Source organism: Glandiceps talaboti, unplaced genomic scaffold (genome assembly GCF_964340395.1).
Source record: "Glandiceps talaboti unplaced genomic scaffold, keGlaTala1.1 scaffold_52, whole genome shotgun sequence".
NCBI lineage: Eukaryota > Metazoa > Hemichordata > Enteropneusta > Spengelidae > Glandiceps > Glandiceps talaboti.
Window position 1 is genome coordinate 35,343 of NW_027554304.1, and position 10,786 is coordinate 46,128.

General features: G+C 52.3%; 1 non-coding gene across 1 annotated transcript; it reads left to right on the plus strand.

Annotated features, from left to right (window-relative positions):
- Positions 1-4,705: 4,705 nt before the first annotated feature.
- LOC144453302 (small subunit ribosomal RNA) lies at positions 4,706-5,528 on the plus strand. The gene has a single exon (XR_013482412.1). It is a non-coding gene; the product is annotated as a small subunit ribosomal RNA (ribosomal RNA).
- Positions 5,529-10,786: the final 5,258 nt, after the last annotated feature.

Sequence of the window (10,786 nt, forward strand, 5' to 3'; positions counted from 1 at the left end):
ATAACCCTCTGTGTCTGAGGCGCCCTAGCTACTAGCCTCATCTGCATCCGGCAAACAGATATGAAGGCCCTAATCGCCTACTCTTCCGTTGGCCATATGAGCCTCGTGGCCGCCGGCATCTTTACCCAAACCCCCTGGGGAGTTCACGGAGCCCTCGTACTCATGATCGCTCACGGCCTAGTTTCCTCTTGCCTGTTTTGTCTGGCCAACCTATCTTACGAGCGAACTCATACCCGCACCCTCGCCCTAAACCGAGGCTTGAAGCTTCTTATGCCCTTATTAACCGTTTGATGAATATTTACCGCCGCCGCCAACATGGGACTCCCACCCCTCCCCAGCCTGATCGGAGAACTTTTCATAGTAACCGCCCTAGTTAGCTGGAACCCCTGAACCGTCCTAATTACAGGAATAAGCGCCGTCTTTAGCGCCATCTATTCCCTATACCTGCTTCAAACCTCCCAGCACTCAGACCACCCACAGTACTTAAAGAAGATCCCACCAATCTTCACCCTCGAACACCTATGCATTGCACTACACCTTGTACCTCTTGCCCTAATTACCCTAAAGCCAGAAATCATATGCCTCGTATGGGTTACGTAGGTTAAAGAAACCATTAGTCTGTGGCACTAAAGACGGCGGTTAGACTCCGCCCGCACCCCGAAGGTTAATAGGATTAAGGGTAGATTGCTAATCTTACCCTTCCTCGGTTCGACCCCGCGGAACCCTCGATGACACTACACATCCCCACCCTGTTCGCCACCTGCTTCACCTCCGTTATAGTTCTGCTAGCCCTGGGAATTGTAGTCCCCTCTCAACTACAACCAGCAAGCCTAAACAGCCTCCGACCTATAAACCCCCACCTCCTAATAACCAACCTTGTAAAGATGGCATTCATAGCCAGCACCCCACCCACCATTATAATACTCACCAACCATCAAATTATTACCAACACTCAGTGAACCTGATTTTCTCTAGAGACTTTTACACTCTCCCTAACCTTCCGCTACGACATCTACTCTATCGTATTCTGCTCCGTCGCACTCTTCATAACCTGGTGCATTTTAGAGTTTTCACTATATTACATGACAACGGACCCAAGCATCAACCTATTCTTCCGGTACCTGACAATCTTTCTACTCGCCATGATAATCCTTATCTCTGCGGGAAACATGTTTCAGCTGCTAATTGGCTGAGAAGGGGTTGGCTTCATGTCCTTCCTCCTAATAGGCTGATGATTTACTCGAAGCGACGCCAACACCGCAGCCCTCGCTGCCATTATATACAACCGCGCCGGTGACGTAGGGCTATTCCTCGCTGTTGGGTGACTCATCGTAACTACCTCAAACCTATCCATCGACTCCCTCGTTGCCATACTTTACCTCTACCCCTACGCCCCATACCTCTTCTTCCTTGGTTGCTTAATCGCATCGGCCGCCAAGTCCGCCCAGTTCGGCTTTCACCCTTGACTCCCCGCCGCAATGGAAGGTCCAACCCCCGTCTCGGCCCTCCTCCACAGCTCCACTATGGTGGTCGCCGGCGTCTTTCTCCTTATACGAGTCTCCCCCACCATGATACTTGCCTCACTTCAGAACCTAGTCCTATTCCTAGGAGCAATTACCGCCCTGTTTGCAGCCTCCTGCGCCATCTCCCAAAATGATATAAAGAAGATCATTGCCTACTCCACCACCAGCCAACTCGGCCTCATGGTGTTTGCCATAGGGCTAAACCTCCCCCTCCTGGCATTCTTCCACATCTGCACCCACGGATTCTTCAAGGCTATGTTGTTTCTTTGCTCAGGCTCCATCATCCACGCCCTCTCCAACGAGCAAGACCTCCGCAAGATGGGAGGCCTGGCCTTCTCCCTCCCCGTCACAAGCGCCTGCCTCACCCTCGGCAGCGCGGCCCTATTCGGCACCCCCTTCCTGGCCGGATTCTATTCAAAGGACCTTATTCTTGAAACGGCCGCCGCCTCCCCCACCAACCTTATTGCCTTCCTCCTGGTAATAGTTGCCACAGGATTGACCGCCGCCTACAGCGCCCGGATAATCTCAGCCGCATTTTCTCAGTCGGGCACCGTCCCCTCTCTCACCCCCGTATCAGAAGAATACCTCACCTTGACAAACCCCTTAAAGCGCCTGGCACTCGGCGCAGGACTCGCGGGGTGAGCCTTATTCCCTCTCCTCACCAACGAATCTGTAGCACCCGTCCCCTTTCTAATGAAGACTCTAGCTCTCACCATAACGATCCTTGGCCTCGCCCTCAGTGCCGAGATGGCCTCCCAGAGTTCATCCCCCTTTACCGCCCGAAGCCAAGCCGTAAACCAACCGCGGAACTTCACCGCTGGCCTATGGTTCTTCTCAGACGTTGTTCACCTTGCCAAGTCCCTCCTGTTCCTTCATACCAGTCAAACCCGCATCACACGGCTCTTTGACCTTGGATGAGGAGAACGTCTAGGCGCTCAGGGAGCAGGCTCCCTCATGAAGTTCCTATCACAACAAACACGATTTTTCCAATCAGGTATCATAACACAATACGTCGTCATCGCCCTAGTCACTACTATCCTAACCTTAGCTATGGCCGACATTTACTACGACTATTCGATAAAGCCACCCGTTTATTTCCACAATCTTGAATACTGAACCAACGTCGAACAGCCTGAATGACTCCTCCCAGTAGAGGCGATCGAAAGGAGGCTTCCCGCAAAGTACCTTGAAGGATCGCTGAAAAAGCCGATGAAATAGTCAAGGAAAATTAAGAAAGAAGGCCTCCGTAACCGTACCTTTTGCATCATGGTCTAGCCACTCCCCCGGCACCACAGCCTCCCCCCGAAATCGGACGATCTACTCCTGCCCAGCCAAGCTTCCCCGTCTCTGTCGCAATAGAGTGGGGCGAGGTGGGAGTAGCGGTGAAACGCCAATCGCGTCCGATGATAGCTGGTTGTCCCCGAAACAAGTAGAAGCTTCACACGCAACCTAGCGATGAAAGGGGCTTAAGGATAAGCCTAACCCCCAAGATAGAAACAACTACAAACCTAAATAAGGCCAGCAAAAATCCACTCCCTTCAACAGTAGGCCTAGAAGCAGCCACCCAGACCGCGTTAAAGCCCATGAAACCCTTTACCAAAAATAATTGCCACAACCGCCAAATTCACCTTAGAGGACTAAAATTTTATAACTAAAGATTCTGCTAGAACTAGTAACTCCCGTCCCCCCCGCCTAAGCATACGAACTCTAACCAAGGACGAGCCGCCCCCGCCCACACAAACTTCTAAAAAGTAGCCACTCCACCGTGAACTCCAACTCAGGAGGGACCCCTCTACCATAACTAGGGAGAAGGAACTCGGCAAACCAAACCCCGCCTGTTTACCAAAAACATCGCCCCCCGGCACCCTAACATGGGGGGTACTGCCTGCCCGGTGAATTTTTCAACGGCCGCGGTATTCTGACCGTGCGAAGGTAGCGCAATCACTAGTTCTCTAAATAAGGACCTGTATGAATGGCAACACGAGGGTTTAACTGTCTCCTCCCTATATACCTAAACTTCTCTGGCGGTGCAAAAGCCGCCATACCAGCGCCAGACGAGAAGACCCTATCGAGCTTAAGGGCCTAATAGAGTAGACGCAGAAAGAGTAAACACACCCTTTCACCTACTTCTTTCCCCGCCCTTCGGTTGGGGCAACCACGGAGACAACCCATCCTCCGACCCGACATGTAAAGACATCACGTCTCGACGGAAAAAATGATCCGGCACCCCAAACAACGAACAAAGTTACCGTAGGGATAACAGCGTAATTCCCCCTAAGAGCCCACATTGACGGGGGAGCTTGCGACCTCGATGTTGGATCGGGGAACCCTGACGGTGCAGCCGCTTTCAAAGGTTGGTCTGTTCGACCATTAAAACCCCACGTGATCTGAGTTCAGACCGGCGAGAGCCAGGTCGGATTCTATCTACGCAAAATACCCCCCTAAGTACGAAAGGACAAGGGTGGTCAGGTCCCCCTTACAGGTAAACCTGCGCTAGAGTGGCAGAAAGGTAATGCGAAGGACTTAGGATCCTCTATAGGAGGCTCAATTCCTCCCTTTAGCTCAAAGGGAAGAGGATTGAACTCTCACCACCCGCCCCCAAAGCGGATATTCTCATTTAACTACCCTCTGACACCGCACGCAATGCACCACAACTAAGCCCACGAACTATGCAGAGCACCACAAACAAGCAGACAAACAAACCAAACCCCGCCACAAGAATCCCAACCCATAAAGACTCGTAAAGACTTGACACGCCAACCAGATCTGGCTGCAATACTACCCCAGACATCATCACCCCGTTCCCTCCCTCTCCTCAAATCCCCACTACAACCCCCACCACTCCCGCTAACAACACCACCTGACCACGCCCCACACTAGGGTAACGCTCGGCCGCCAGCGCGGCTGAATAAGCAAAAACAACCAGCATCCCCCCCAAGTATATAAGAAACAGCACAAGACCAAGAAAAGCCCCTCCCTGTAAGACAATGAACCCGCTAAAACCACACGTAACCACCACTAAACCAAGAGCACTAAAATAGGGGGAACGACTCACACAAACAAGTACACCACCACTGCTAACTAGAAATGATAGGATAAAGATCACGTTTTTTGTGTAGAGATAGCTTAATAAGAGTAAAGCACTGAAAATGCTTAGGCAGGCGTTAGAATCCCCTTCTTTACAGCAACTTGATCCTAATTGCCCGAATAACTATGTGACTTCTTACATGCTAGCAGACTTGCAACACCCAATACCCCCCCGCAGTGAGCAACATTGGGCAATGGGCGCCAGCCCGACCCAGAAATACGCAATCTTCGCGTCGGCAAATCTCTGTGCCAGCCGCCGCGGCTATACGAGAGACGCAAGTTAACGGTCCCCGGCGTAAAGAGGGCTAAGCTGTCCTTGGGAGATAAATCTTCTTACCGCTGTCGCACGCCTTGCAAGAAGCAGAAAACTCCCCACACCAAGGCAACCCCCCAAAGCCGGAACAGAAACCGGGATTAGATACCCCGCTATCTCCTGCCTCCACACGCCTCACCCCCACTCCACCAGAAAACTAACCACAAAGTGAAAAACTCAAAGGAATTGGCGGTGCCTTAGACCCAACCAGAGGAGCCTGCCCTTTAAACCGATAATCCGCGCTATACCTCACCAACCCTAGAACCCCTCAGCCTGTATATCCTCGTCGCCAGCTTACCCTGTGAAGACCCATAAGTAGGCCCAACAGCACCCCACGGACGTCAGATCGAGATGCAGCCAATGAGTTGGAACAGGTGGGCTACAATCCTCCCCCGTGACGGATTAACCCTCTCCCCTTGAAACAGGGATATGAAGTAGGATTTGGCCGTAATTAAGAAAACCACACCCTAATGAAGCCGGCCCTAAGGTGCGTACACATCGCCCGTCACTCTCCTCGTGAAACCCAATCCCCCTAAACTACGTCATCTAAAGAGGAGGTAAGTCGTAACAAAGTAGGCGTACTGGAAAGTGCGCCTGGCACCGGGCCGTAGCCAAAAAGTAAGGCCTCTTGCTTACACCAAGACACCTGCCTGTGCAATTCAGGCCGGCCCGTGCCATTGAAGCAGAACGGCTTATGCAGAAGACTTAAGCTCTCCCCCTGTGGGTTCAATTCCCACCAATTGCTATGCTCTGATTAGTTATTACCGTCGCCCACGCCCTGCTCCTCATTGTCCCCGTCCTCCTGGCCGTGGCATTCATCACCCTCGGTGAACGAAAGGTCCTAGGCTACATGCAGTTCCGAAAGGGTCCCACGATCGTCGGCCCCTATGGGCTTCTCCAGCCTATAGCCGACGGAGTAAAGCTATTTGTTAAGGAGCCCACCAAGCCTACAACAGCTTCTCCCCACCTATTCCTACTCTGTCCTATAATTGCCCTTACCATAGCCCTCACACTCTGGACTCCCACCCCCCTCCCCTTGCAGTTCTCCTCAGTTAACCTCTCCCTAATCCTAATCCTCACCCTCTCCAGCCTGGCTGTTTACACGATTTTAGGCGCCGGGTGATCCTCAAACTCAAACTACGCACTAATAGGCTCAATCCGGGCCGTAGCCCAAACAATCTCCTATGAAGTAAGCCTTGGCCTTATAGTCCTATGTGTAGTGGTTCTCTCCGGCAGCTTTAACCTAACCACAACCACAGAGGCCCAAGAACTCTCCTGATTCCTCCTGACCTGCGCTCCCATCTGCTTTATCTGATACGTGTCCACCTTAGCAGAGACAAACCGAGCCCCCTTCGACCTCACAGAAGGAGAATCTGAACTCGTTTCCGGCTTCAACGTAGAGTACTCCGGCGGCCCTTTTGCCCTCTTCTTCTTGGCAGAGTACTCTAACATAATATTTATGAACGTCCTTTCAACCATCCTTTTTCTAGGCGGCGGCACCCCCCTACTAGACTGACCACAAATTGTTCTAATATCCCTGAAGGCCACACTCCTATCCTTCGTTTTCCTTTGGGTGCGAGCCGCATATCCCCGGTTCCGTTACGACCAACTAATGCACCTGGCCTGGAAGACCTTCCTCCCCTTCACCCTAGGTCTTCTCATTCTGCTCTCTGCCATCCCACTAGCCCTAGATTTCCTCCCCCCCTACTAGAAAGAGGGGTTTTGATCCCCCCCTTAGGAGATCAAAACTCCTCGTGCTCCCGCTACACTACCTTCTAAGAATTTGTTCCTAAGTGCTAAAGGATTCTGGCCGATAACCAGACCGCTGGGGGTTAAACTCCCCTCAAATTCCAGGCAGGATAAGCTAGGCAAGCTAGTGGGCTCATGACCCAAAAACGGAGGGCTAAATTCCCCCTCCTGCTAAATGAGCCCAACACTTTTAGCCCCCCTTTTAATCACCATCACATTAGGAACCTCAATAGTCTTAGTTAGTTCTAACTGGTTCGTAATATGACTGGGTCTAGAAATAAACACCCTCGCTTTCCTTCCTCTCCTGATAACTACACACCACCCCCGCGCCACAGAAGCAGCCACCAAGTACTTTCTAGTACAAGCACTGGCATCCGCTCTTCTCCTATTTGCCGGCCTTACACAGGCCTACCTTTTAAACACCTGATCAATACACGCCCCCCTACCAATCCCCACCATGATTATTATTATATTCGCCGCGAGCCTCAAGATGGCCATAGCCCCCTGTCACACCTGACTCCCGGACGTCCTGCAAGCCCTCCCCTACTGAACCGGACTTATCCTCTCCACGTGGCAAAAGATCGCCCCCTTTTATATTATAACGGTCCTCCCCCCCCAAATCTCATGAACCTTCCTGGCACTGGGAGTATTCTCAGCTCTAGTCGGAGGCTGAGGCGGCCTCAATCAAACCCAGGTCCGGAAGCTACTAGCCTTCTCTTCTATAGCCCACCTCGGATGGGTTATGGCGGTTCTTCCCCTCTCCCCGCAGCTAAGTACCCTCAACCTTGTTATTTACTTCTCCATCAACCTTGCCCTCTTCGCCACCCTCATCCTTCTAAACGCCCCCAACCTTGCCGACCTCACTAACTCGGCGAGTATAGCTCCATGACTTACAGCCCTCACCCTCCTCACCCTCCTCTCTCTTGGGGGATTACCCCCCCTTACTGGCTTTATTGGAAAGTGACTAATACTTCAAGAACTCGCCAATAACCTCGCCCTACTGACCAGCCTCTCTTTAATAGCGGCAAGCCTGATTAGCCTCTTCTTTTACCTCCGCGTTACCTACGCAATCACTCTTACAATACCCCCCCAGCACACTATCGCCACCCTCTCCTGGCGGTCGTCACGGAACCCTCAAAGTCGGCCCCACCTGCCAACCCTCATTACCCTCGGCACGTCCGGACTCCTCTTCACCTCCGCATGGCTCCCCCTGTTCTTCTAAATAGGCAGGATACGACCCTGCATCTCCTGGTTAACAGCCAGGCGCTTCTCTCAACGCTCCTACTTAGAGGTTTAGGTTAAAGAAAACCATTGGCCTTCAAAGTCAACAATGAAAGTGCGACTCCTTCAACCTCTGTAGGCTCCGGGAGTTAAACCCGAATCACCTGCCTGCAAAACAGGTATTTTATTAAACTAAACCCACAGACTCTGGCACCTTCCGTGCGTCTGGGGATTTGCAATCCCCCATTTTTACTAAACTACAAAGCCTGACAGCAGAAGGACTTAAACCCCCATAAAATGGACTTACAATCCACCGCCTATCCTCGGCCATACTGCCTGAACTTCAATCGCTGGTTATTCTCCACCAACCACAAGGACATCGGGACCCTCTACTTCCTCCTCGGAGCTTGAGCCGGAATGATTGGCACCGGGCTCAGCATCCTCATCCGCGCTGAACTCGCCCAGCCCGGCCCACTCCTCGGCGACGATCAAATTTATAACGTAATCGTCACAGCCCACGCCTTCGTCATGATCTTTTTCATGGTAATGCCTATAATGATCGGGGGCTTTGGAAACTGACTCCTACCCCTTATGTTAGGCGCACCGGATATGGCATTCCCCCGCCTTAATAACATGAGCTTCTGACTGCTCCCGCCCGCCTTCCTTCTTCTTCTCTCCTCCTCGGGGGTCGAAAGCGGCGTAGGCACCGGCTGGACTGTATATCCCCCCCTTGCAGGGAACCTCGCCCACGCAGGAGGCTCCGTCGATCTTGCCATCTTCTCCCTTCATCTCGCAGGCATTTCCTCAATCCTTGGGGCAATTAATTTCATGACCACCGTCATTAACATGCGGGCACCCGGCATTCGATTTGACCGCCTACCCCTCTTTGTATGATCAATTTTTATTACCGTCATTCTACTACTTCTCTCCCTCCCAGTCCTAGCTGGGGCCATTACCATGCTCCTCACCGACCGAAACTTAAACACCACCTTCTTCGATCCGGCCGGAGGGGGGGACCCCGTATTGTACCAACACCTGTTTTGATTCTTTGGTCACCCGGAAGTTTATATCCTTATTCTCCCCGGATTCGGCATAGTCTCCCACGTAATCGCCTACTACTCTGGTAAGAAGGAACCCTTCGGCTACCTGGGCATGGTCTACGCCATGTCCGCCATTGGGGTCCTGGGATTCCTCGTCTGAGCCCACCACATGTTTACCGTGGGGATGGACGTTGACACCCGCGCCTACTTTACCGCCGCCACAATGGTCATAGCAGTGCCCACGGGCATAAAGATCTTCAGCTGATTAGCAACCCTTCACGGATCGGCCCTACAATGAGAAACACCCCTCCTTTGAGCCATTGGCTTTGTATTTCTATTTACCGTAGGAGGCCTTACGGGTATCGTACTATCAAACTCCTCCCTAGATGTTGTACTCCACGACACATACTACGTCGTTGCCCACTTCCACTACGTACTGTCCATGGGGGCCGTCTTCGCAATCTTCGCAGGATTCATTCACTGATTCCCTCTCTTTACTGGCCTAACCCTACACCCAGTTTGAACAAAGTTCCACTTCTGAATTATGTTCGCAGGAGTCAACCTAACCTTTTTCCCTCAACATTTCCTAGGCCTGGCAGGCATGCCCCGCCGATACTCTGACTACCCCGATGCCTACACCACCTGAAACACCCTCTCCTCAGTCGGCTCAATCGTCTCCCTTGCATCTGTGGTAATCTTCGTCGCTATCTTATGAGAGGCCTTCGCCAGCCAGCGACTCACCCAACGCCCGGCCTTTATCCCGGTAGCAGCCGAGTGACACCACGAGCTCCCTCCCGCTCACCACACCTACGAAGAACTCCCACTAGTATTCCAACCCCAAAAGTAAGGGACGAGGAGACTTGCACTCCTATCTAACTGGTTTCAAGCCAGCCACATACTCTCTGCCACATCCCTACGAGAGGTTAGTTAAACCATAACCCTGGCCTGTCAGACCAGCATCGCCGGTTGAACCCCGGCACCACTCAAGTGGCCACCTGAGCTCAACTCGGATTCCAAGACGCAGCCTCCCCCATCATGGAAGAACTAATCTACTTCCACGATCACGCCTTAGTCATTCTAACTCTCATCACAATAGTGGTTTTTTATGGCCTTATCTCCCTCACTACTAATACCTTTACCAACCGCCTACTCCTAGAAAGCCACCACATAGAAACTGTCTGGACTATCGTCCCCGCCATCATCCTCATCTTTCTCGCCCTTCCCTCTCTTCGACTACTCTATATTATGGAAGAACTCAACGACCCCCACCTTACTATAAAGGCCATAGGCCACCAATGATACTGAAGCTATGAATACACAGACTACCGAGACCTAGAGTTTGACTCTTACATGATCCCCACCCAAGAACTCCGCCCCGGCCAACCGCGGCTCCTAGAGGTCGACAACCGCCTGGTTACACCCACACACAGCCCCATCCGCGTCCTCACAACCTCTGCAGACGTCCTGCACGCCTGAACGATCCCCTCCCTTGGATTAAAGATGGACGCCGTCCCAGGTCGCCTGAACCAGCTGTCTTTTCTTGCCCCTCGCTCGGGGGTTTTCTACGGACAATGTTCCGAGATCTGTGGTGCAAACCACAGCTTCATGCCCATAGTCCTAGAATCCGTCCCCCTTCCCACGTTCGAAACTTGGGCCTCCTCTCTCCTAGAATAACTCCAATAAGCTTAGAGGAAGCAGTAGACTCTTAATCTATCCTGGGTAGAAGCCCGACTACCATTGGGGAGTGCCTCAACTAGCCCCGAATTTCTGAGCCGCGAACTTCATCACCATCTGAGCCCTACTGGTCACGATCACCATAACCATAACCTCTCTTCACCTACCCTCCTCCCCCA